The 10,990-nt window shown below is 43.5% G+C and overlaps 1 long non-coding RNA gene across 2 annotated transcripts in view; it reads right to left on the bottom strand.

Annotated features, from left to right (window-relative positions):
- Nucleotides 1-797: 797 nt before the first annotated feature.
- LOC116947351 (uncharacterized) overlaps nt 798-10,990 on the bottom strand; it is an 81,850-nt gene continuing 71,657 nt past the window's right edge. For both annotated transcript variants that reach the window (XR_004403669.2, XR_004403668.2), the window contains exon 3: nt 798-1,531. This is a non-coding gene — a long non-coding RNA (uncharacterized LOC116947351). The remainder of the gene's footprint in view (nt 1,532-10,990) is intronic.

The following is a 10,990-nucleotide window of genomic DNA, read 5'->3' as shown; positions in this document are numbered from 1 at the left end:
ACAAAATTAATGAACTCCTAAATGAATCCTGATTGATACGTGATTAACACTTGGGTGTAAAATGTGACTTTTTACTTGTGTGCCTTTTGATCACCAAAGGAGCCTGCATAGCTTGGCACGGACAGGAGAGATTAGATCCATCTGGCGTTCCATCTGCTACGCCCACTTAAATGTCCATTCTCAAGTACATTTTTGAGTCTCGCCACGATTAAACAATGGCAATTTCACGTAACTGTCAATGCAGTAACAAATGTAACGAATTCCCGGCCATTCTCAATGCACAACATGGTTAAGGCCTCCCCCACGTCAGATCGGTCATGAGATGGGTATGACCATACTTCACTACACTGGTCAGTTTGGGTTGCGTGTGGGTGGGGGGTGGAGGTTGGGCAGCATCAGGAGCAGGACCGGTTCAGGTTACACTCATCACTGCTATGTAACTAAACTAACAAAAAATGTTTTACCAGGTAGGGCCCACTGAGCTCTATAGCTATTTTGAGAAGCGACCTGGCCACAAATGGAAGCTCAACAAAGTGGCTTATCGTGTGGAAATGTATAGCAGTAGCCAAATAATCTAAAATGCACGTTGATTCTAAATATGGGGGGAAAAACTGGAGGACCCGGAGAAAAAATCCACACGACCACGGGGAGAACATGCAAACTCCAAATATACAGGCGTCAGGGTTGGGATCAAACCCACGACGTCCTGTATACCAGGCGAGGTAGTTAACATCTCGCCACCATGGCACCCCAAACCATGGCCGGGAATCGAACTCTGGTCGCCGAGTTCGTAGGACAGGGCGCTAACCACTTTATTTAAAAACGCATGTACAGAAATCATGCTCTTTTTAAAAATTCAAAACAACAAGTACTGTATTCATTTTTGTAAAAGTATTTTTATGGACAATTCCATGTGCATACCAGGAAGTTTTCTGAAAAAAGTCCAGAGCACACGGGAAGGGTGTACACATGGTCAGAGGTCTGGAGCTAGATCAAGAAGGCGATGGACAGATGACGTAAACAAAAGGACAGAGATTGGTGATGACCAACGCTGCGAGACTGGCGGAGATATCCGCTCGTGTGCAGTAGGTGCCGGATGGACTGCTGCATTGCAGGGATCGCGAGAGGTGATGGTGGCGGCTTGCGGGGGCCTTCATCCAGCAGTGGATTGACCATGGCTGTTGATGATGATATGACTGGAAGGACAGAGGAATGCGGAGAGAGGTTCTGCACGCCACCAAACCCTTTGGAAGGAACATGGCACCGAAGGCGATGTTTAGAGCGCATTTATATTTATTGTTTCAAACACTGAAGGGCATTTGTACTTGTTACTACCATAAAGGCCACGAGGACGGTCGAGGATAAGGGGAATGGATTGCATCAGAGGGCACTGCGCAGAGACGGGGGCTTGGCACTCACACTGGCGGCGAGAGCCGGCGCTCGCCTGGGACACGCGGGATGGAGGCTGGCCACGGAGGAGCCGCCGACGTGCGCCAATTCTCCGGTGCCACCTCGGGTGTTCACGATCGTCCTGTCAACAATGCACATGTGGTTAACACGTTTGGATTTCGCGACCAACGTTATTCATAATAAAGGGGTTTTTTTTGGGGGGGGAGGGGGGGTCAGGTCGCGTAACCCGCCACCAACCGAAACTGGCAATTAGTAAACAAAACGTGGCAATTAGTTAGTGTTGGAGAGTAGACCCGGAACATTTACAATTCGAGTACGACGTTTCGCTGGTGTGCTGAACTTCTTACGCGCCGTACGTGGAAGGACAACAAACTAAACAAAACGAGCAGTTCTGAAGAAATGAGTTTTCCATCGAGAGAAAATGAGTTTTCAGTCTATGAAACCGTGAAAATGCAACTGCGCCCATGTGCCGAACGTGTAACGCTCACGACGAGTTTTATGGGCTACGACCCGTGGATGAGAAACGTGGACTCTGACCAAATTACATGTGGAGAGATGCAATGCGTGGAAGTACACTGAGAGACGGGGGTGGCGGCAGGGGGGGGGAGGAAGCAACGCGTGCGTTGGAGGCATCGCATGGACTGTTAAGAGCAGTAGGAGGGCTTGGGTTGGGACGTGTCGCGGCTAGAAGGGAGATGATGGTCCGGTGTTCGAGACTCACGACGAGCGGAAGGAAGGAACGGGCCTCAGAGGACTATCACCGTCAAGACGGAAGGATGAATTCAGCTTATGCGAAGGGGGCTACTACTATGTAACTACGTAACTATTTTTTTATTTATTTTGTCAGGTAAAGGGCCACCGAGCTATGTGGCTCTTTGTCAGAAACAACCTCGCCACAGGTGATAGCTCAACGAAGTGGCTTATCGCTTGGGAATTTATAGCAGCAGCCAAATACTCCGAACGCGTGATGTTGATTCTACATGTGGAGGGAGAAACCTGAGGACCGACCGAGAGAAACATCAACGCGACCACAGGGAGAACATGCAAACTCCAAATATATCAGCATCAGGGTCGTGATCGAACCCACGAACTCCTGTATAACGGCCGAGGTAGCTAATATTTCACCACCGTGGCGCTCCTAAGACCCTCACAATGCAGAACCCTGACAATGCAGGACCCTCCCGAAACAGTATTAAGACTTGGTAAGGTTTTCCTGGATAAAAAAAAAAACCGATTGACATTTACGACATTGGATGTGGCCGTGGTGTCATGGTTCTCAGTTTGATTCGTTCTCCCGGTGTGGCGTTGGAACAATGGTGTACATTTCTTAACTCTCCCGCCGGCCTCTGTTCACCCGGCAGTGTGAATGAGTTCACCCACAGGTAGTCTATCGGCGAGGTAAAGTGTGGGCACCCCCACCGCTTGCAAGATGTCCGACCAGGATGGAAGAGTAGGCCAAAAATACCCTCGAGAGGGCTTCACTCGAGCTCCCTCTAGCGGAAGCCCTTCGGCCAGTAGTTGTATCAGCAAGCAAATACAGGGCGGCACCTTTACCTGTTATTTGAAGGTTCGAATGTCCATCATTATTATTGACATTGATAACATTATTACGCGATTTATGCCTAGATTTGGATGACGTGAATTCCAGTTTATATGACAGTAGGGCCAGTAATCGCACAAGGGGCTCAGTATGGTAATGGCTTAAGGAAATATGCATAAGATGCACGTAGATATTAAGACATCATTATCTTGCTATTAAATTGAGATAAAGCTTTCCATTCTCATAATTCCAAATATCAATGCTGTAACAATGATATTGATAAAAACACTTTTTTTAAAGTAAAAGATGTCATTAGACCTCCTTTGCCAGTACCAAAATGTAATAATAGGGATTTTCCCCTTTTTTCTGGCAACAAAACTGAAACCTTTTTACAAGGATTCATGTCTGCATTAACCACAATACCTGCAGTCAAAATGCAAACAAAAAACATACTATGATAATTATGCATTGTCCTTGCAACTGATTGGTCCACACCAAGGGACGGCTTTCTTTTGAGCCTCGACCCAATTGGTGCTCGACCAGATGACGCCAAACGGCGTTACACAGCTCAAAGACAATGCACTATCAAAGTAATGAGGGCTCGGGGTGAGCATTTACATCATTGGGCCTCCTTTCCCAGTACCAAAATGTAATAATAGGGGTTTTTCCCCTTTTTTCTGGCAACAAAACCCTTCATTTTGGAATGCAATAACAGAAGCTGATGCAGGCTGGTGGAATAAAAATGAGACTCGGATTTGAGAAGTTAAAATATTCAGTAGTGTGGATGTAGATAATTTGTTTCTGTAATTTACACCAATGGGAAAGTTTAGTTTGTTAATAACAATTATTGGTGATTAATTTGCATAAGGGCTGATTATATTCCGCAGCAGCGTAAAATAAAAAAAATAATTGCGACTCATTTATTGCAAGGTTTGGCTTTTAAAAAAATTAATAATATATTAGCAAGAGTGATCTTTCTCAATATTAACAATTCAATTATTAACGTCAAAATTTAAATGCACAGTCCTGACATTAGTAATTTAATTTTGATATCATCCTATAAATTACTGCTATCATTACCGTGCAATTAAATGTAAATTTGCCTGCCTGAAATGAACAGTAAACTGTGCCTCAACAGGGGGGGGGGGGGAAATAACCCACACCCGACTCCAATTACAATCTAAGAGCTCCACCTACTGAACAAAAAATGAAACGGCACTCCGATACGTTCGTGTTTTTTTTCCCAACTCGTCATGTAGTTCGGCACGACGTCCGTCGTTTCGCTCCACATGCTGGAAGCTTCTTCAGGAAATGTGGGCATTTTATGCAGCATCAGATTAACAAATAGCAGATTGTTACGTTTCTTTTTGACACCATAGGCTTTGTTGTTGAATTCTTGAATTTCAATGTGAAATTCATCTTGAACTCAATCTGTAATTTATATGGATGTTGATCAGGGTGTCTGATTTGCTGTAAAGTTTAATATAGCACTTTTGCAAATTGGATTTTGCTGAATTTTCACTGCTCGCAATAGTTGTTGTGACTTATAACTGAGAGAGGCATCTGGAAAATACTTAATTACTCACAAAATCCAATGGTCCATAAAGTATGCCTCTGTTTCGGTGGATTAAGTAGACGCCAAAAGTGAATTATGAAATTCATTGTGCCGCCATCAGTGAGGAAATAAACTTCTGATTACAATTAAAAAAAACAATCAATGGTGGATTGTGCAGTGTTCCAATGAAGCTATCTTAGGTTATCCTAACCGTCCCCTGCAAGAATTATTAAAAGTTAACCAACAAGCTATTTTGGTTTAATTTGAATATAGGAGTCAAATTTACCCTACACATATTTCACTTATTTCGTTTAACCAGGTGATAACTCAAGAGACCAGGATAGTCTCATTTAAAATAGCAACCTGAGGCATTATTCTGTCATTATGGGGCAATATATTTGTATGTATAATTACAATGGTATAATTCAGTGCTGTGTAGAAATGTGTTTTAAAATATCATTGTAAATTCCAAGCAGTCGTATGAAACTATAAAAAAAACTAAACTTTTTTTTTATTTCACCAAGTAAGGCCCACTGAGCTATATAGCCTCTTTTTAGGAAGCGACCTGGTCACAAATGATAGCTCAATGAAGTGGCTTATCATGTGAACATCTATAGCAGCCTAATACTTCAAACACATGTTTCTAAATCTGGAGGGAAAAACCGGAGGACCCAGAAATAAATCCACGCGACCACAGGGAGAACATGCAGACTCATAATATACAGGCGTCAGGGTCGGGATTGGGATCAAACCTACAACCTTTTGCATGGCCAGGCGAGGGAGTCAGCATCTCGCCACCGCAGTGCCCCTGCATAGATAACAGCAGTCCCCCACCCCCTACAGTAGACACAATGCATGAGAGAGTTAACTTTTTTCTGTGTAGGTTATCAAATGTTTTTAGGACACACCTTAATTGCCGTGTTACTTGTTTGGCTCAGATCTCCCTTGAAAGAGAGAGTTTTTGATCTCAACGGGCTCTCACGTGTGGTTATAAATGAAGCCTATCATTATTATTACATTCTGACTCTGACCCAGCGTTCAATGACTCCCGCCGTAACCAGCTTGAACATTGGATATTGCACATCTCCCCTAATAGCATTCGCTCATATTTGGCAACACTGGCCAAGTATTCAACCAGCGCCAAGCTTTAATGATAATGTTCACAAGATACGTGTGGGCACTGCCAAACTCCTGTATCCCGGCGAGAGACTCACATTTCCAAACTTAATTTCAAAATCATTTGGGGTTTCCACTGCTTTACAAGCTGTACGCTTTCAAAGTTGATTAGGTTACACCGCAGCGTACAGGCCAATGATTGCAAGCGGGTTTCATTTTGCACACAAACTTCCAGAGCAAGCCTTACAGAGGTTGGCAGTGCTGTACACACACTAATGGCCCAGTGTTTACGCTGTTAAGTTTATAGCCCATTTTAAACCACAGGGCGGAGTGCTTAATAACAGTGCCCTGTTGTACTGCTGTACATGCGAGTATTCCTGCGGCATTTAAGTCGAGGTTGGAACAATTCACCTCCCCGTCGATCCGATAAATTGCCGCAGTCCTGAGCCCAATTCGAGGGGAGAATCAATTATTGTTCAGTCTTGTTTTTTTGCCGACTCTTTGTACTGCTTCTCAGTTTTGTTGGCCACTTGCTTGTACAGTTGTGTTGGCTCAACTCGTCGAAATGCAGCATGGGCGTATTATTTTCATGTAATTTACATACACGGCTAAAACACATATTTTTACACCAGATATTGGATGGGTGTATCCTGAACACTAAGAATCAATACACATCGATGCAGTTTCATACTTTGATTTATTTACGTTTTTGAATACACGATTGCAAAGATACGTAATAATTATCATTACATGATATAATTTACAGCTATTTTGCCGATCCACTGCTGGATGAATGCTTCTGCATACTCTGTCGGTCATAGAGATTGTTTAACCATACTTCACCACATTGCTCAGCATGGGATGGCAAAGCGGCTTGGGGCCCATGGATGGATATATTAGTTTTGACACTGTTGGTAGCTGTACACAGGAATTTAACTCAGGTATTTGGGTTCATTGTGCAGTGTGCTACCCACTATGCCAACACATCACTCCAGAGCAATGTATAAATTGAGATGTGCTGATTATCTGTAAAAAATAAAATGCATTATTTTTTACAGATAATTAGCACATAAATTTGATTTAGAAATTAACGAAACTATAAAATATTTAAATTTTAACAGGTAAGGCCCACTGAGCCATGAAGCTCCTTTTCAGAAGCAACCTGGCCACAAATGATAGCTCAATGAAGTGACTTATTACGTGGGCATTTGTGGTAGCAGCCAAATACTCTAAACGCATGTTGATTCTAAATCTGGGGGAAGGAGCAAAACCAGAGGACCCGGATAAAAATCCACACGACTATGGGGACAAAATGCAAACTCCAAATATACAGGCGTCAAGGGTTGGGAACAAACCCACAACCTCTTGCATACCAGACGAGGTAGTTAACATCTCGAGTGTCGCACTAAATAATGACATATCATAATAGTGTGTTCGATTTTCAATGCCGGATGAAAAGCTAACATCTTAGCAAGTTTTTAAGGTTGCTTAAATTGTTAGGATATTATATACGGAGGGCTGTAGTGTGCAAGTTGAGTCGACATTGGCTGGACTACCAGACGTGGACCACGTGAGGCTCCCCGCGCACATGTGAGATTGTGAGAACCCTCGGAGGAGAAAGAAACGATGTCCGTTTTAATCTTGTCTGCCCCAGGGCTTGAACCCAGGATCAAAGCGTTATTGACTCTGTCCTGATGGCTGACATGGTGCAATTCCTAACAGTCAGACCCACCCAGACACTGTGGTTATGGGGTATTTTTTTCTTTCTCCACATCTCTATGCAAACAAAAGTAAGATTATTAATGACACTAACCGAGGCCACCTGTTTTGAAAGGTAGGAGTCTAGTGAACTGCACTCATGGTCAGGATGAACAAATAAGGAAGTGTTACATATTCAGATAAATTAGATATAGATATTTACGAGGGATGTTCCAGATTTTCATCTGAGATATCCTAAAAATTGGACATCAACAAGAAATGTGGGAAAGTTCAACTTTTAAAGTCTTTGAATTATCTGAAAATGCGACATCACGAAGTGGCGTCACTTCCATGATATCACTTCTGGTCTATTCCTGGCAAAGAGTGCAGTCACGTGACATCGGTGATGTAACTTTTTAGAGCAGAATACATGCTAAATACAACATGTAAATGATCTGAAAACCCGTAAAAGATAAAAAAAATCGTATTAAAAAGCGGAAAATAAAAAATCTACAATGTCAAACTCAACCCTAATGTATTGTATTCCTATCTGCCTTGTCCACATTGTTTAAAATATTGTTTAAAATATTCACACATTCTTTAAAATATTCAGCTTTATATTATTCGAAGCTCCTGAGCTCTTATTGTGACATGCAACAATTAAAATCACAATTTCATGCAGTTGTTTTATTGTGATTTTTTTAAATTACATTTATATCCAATTGAACAAAATGTGAGAATCTGCAGGTGAGGTGTATTATAGCGTGACTAAACATAACAATGTCTACATTAGAACAACGTTTTACTGGCTGGCTAGCTGGCAGGACGTCATGTTCAGACAGAGAGAGGGAGGGACGGATATAGTCACATCCAAAGGACGTGCGGGTTGCTAGTTTGCCCGTTAAAGAAAGTAAATAAATGCCCTCACAACCAGTGTAGTTAGCAATTGAGCCACTGTGTATAATATCACATCGAAGCACTCTTAAGAATCTAACAAATCAGTAAGCGCCAAAAGTTCCGAAAGCTAAAATGAAGTAGCTTAATCTTGATTGGGAGCTTCCGTGACTTCAGGAATTCATACTCTTTGATTCTTTCGGTAAAGTCACGTAGGTAGAAAAAAAAAATGAAACAAAAAATATATATCACGACGTTTCGATCGCAACACAAGCGGTCGTCCTCGGGCGGAAAAAATAATCCAGCAGTGGAACTGTTGAACAGCGAAGTAGCTTACGCAAGCATTATAAGACTAGCGGGAGAAGCCTCCCAAGCCATCCTGGCTGCCTCGTTTGTATAAATCATCGGTAGAATGCACACGCAGCAAATTTTAGAATGATGATTGTTTCAAAAACAAACAGTATTCAACTCCTTGCCAACCAACGTTAAAGATTGCGCCTATGAGGAAAGTGCATTTTGACCTGTCTGAACGACATGATTCATTCTTGAAAATTAGGAAGGAAAATATTCACCACTCAATCGCGGTATGCAACGACCGTTGCTGAATCCGCATCTTCACCAATATATACGACACGCACGTTGATGCGTCACATGCATAGCCATGAAAAAGCTGGTCCATACCAGGGCTTAATTTCAGCTAGGTCTATCGGGGGTCAGTGACCCAGAATATATTTCCCTACCCGGCACACCACGTCTAGTATTCTTCTCACTGTCGCTCCGTCTACTCCAGTTGAATGGAGAGCCAGAAAATAATCAGTGAAAAATTAAGCCCTGGTCCATACTATTTGTGCAAAAGCTCAGCATGTGAGTGGGGGAGGTAATGGGGCTGTAATTGCAAATCGCTGCCCCAGACTATATTAATGTACTTAAATGTGTTGCGGAAATGCAACATTAAAAAAGTAACCCCCCCCCTTTCTCTAAAAAAAGAAGTTACCGTTGAAAGTTCAAACCTTCCACCGTCGTGATTTAATTTTATCCCTGTGTTCAGGGAGTCGTAGCAAGATTAATTAAATTCCAGTGGCTCCTTGACCACATCAGCAGTGCACCCAGAAAACAAGAAACAGGCCAAAGGGTTGGAGTGTGCGGCTGGGTGGGTGGGAGGGGGCGGCCGGGGAGGGGGGTGAGGGGATGGGGGATGGGAGAAGGGGGGTGGGGGAAGGGGGGTGAGGGAAGGGGATGGGGGGGGGTCGTGAACAATTCGTGGAAGGGAGTGCAGGGACTTCACTAGGGGCTGGGGGGAGTACGAGGAGGCAAAATTTCGAGCATTCAAGGTCACTCGCATTGCCATTGTTTGATTGGATCATTTTAGACGGGGCAATTTGCCCGTGGCGAATCTTGAAGTCTCCTTTGCGTGTACGCGTGTTGAACTTCTTTCGCACCGTACGTAGCCAACCGCGCTAATCGGGGGTGCGGAGGAAGGACAGCAAATGAAACACGAAAATAAGCAGTTCTAAATAAATTCGTTTTCGATCTAGAGGAATTAAAAGTGCACAGTTCCCAGTGGCTTCCTAATATCGGAAGGAAGTTGCTTTCCAGACGACCGCAGGAAGCTGCATCTTGAAAGCGCCGCGCGATGATGCGGTGACCACCGTCTTTGTTCCACGGCCAGCCAAAAAGCCGAGGATGACCGACCCCTGCGCGGAATTTTTCACGTGAAAACCACAACACCTGATGTTGATTGCTTGCATTGCAGTCGAAACGTCGTGAGAATTTTATTGTTTTAAATTCGTATTATTTTATTGTTTCCCTTCTACGTGACTTTACCGAAAGAACCAAGAATATCTTCCTATCTGCCGAGAGCTCTCCCCAAACCCGCACTCCGCAAACCCCACAAACTCACTTTCATTTTGTTCCACTGCATTGCCACTTAGAGCCTGCAAATTGTGCGAGTAATTACTCCTCGTTTTGGGTAAGAACTCCGTTTAGTATCTAACGTGTGATTTTTCGTGAGTATTTTTTTTTTAGAGGGGGGAAGGAGCTTTGATCGATTTAACACCGAGCCGTTTTAACTTTAACAGACGTTGCATTCAACTCGGCGATAAATCTATTAAATTAGGACGGCTCGTTCGTGGCTGAGCGTCTCCGTGAAACCCGCTGCAACGTGAGCCCGCCGCCGGTTTGAGCGTCAGTAAACGTTTGACGGATTCATTAATCTCCGACATAGACCTCGGATGCGCGAGCGGGAGGCTAAACACCGCGATACCCAACATATGCACGGCGGAATCCGGCCAAGGCGTTGGCGTTTTTATAAGAAATGTTTCTTTCGCAAGATGATGGCGCACGTGGGCAAGTGTCATATACGGCAAAACATGCGCACAGCACATGCGCGGCATATGACATATTAAAGTGTACATGTGTGTGCAGCTTGTTAATATATTAACAAGACCCAAAACGCCTATCGGCCAGCAACAAACAGCACGATTAAAGTTCTAACTAGATGAGAGTTCACAATTTTCTTCACTACAACGAGGTTATAAGAACGTATAACTTATACAACTTGGGAAACGAGATTGATGATGATGATGGGATGGAATGGCACACACGTATTGGGTCAAAGACAAAGATCGCGCATGTAGCTTTAACAGGCTGCTCAGGCAAGTGCTGTAAGCAGGCAGGCGAGCTCGTATTAAGTGGTACTGCTCGCACGCACACACATTTAATACACTCTCCCCTATGTTATAACACATCCAGCGTCTCTTGTGATGCACTTGCGTTGA

This window comes from Petromyzon marinus, chromosome 29 (assembly GCF_048934315.1).
Source record: "Petromyzon marinus isolate PM22_M1 ecotype Great Lakes invasive population chromosome 29, UKy_Petmar_22M1.pri1.0, whole genome shotgun sequence".
NCBI lineage: Eukaryota > Metazoa > Chordata > Hyperoartia > Petromyzontiformes > Petromyzontidae > Petromyzon > Petromyzon marinus.
The sequence above is the reverse complement of the archived record's forward strand: the minus strand, read 5'-3'. Positions and strand labels throughout refer to the sequence as shown.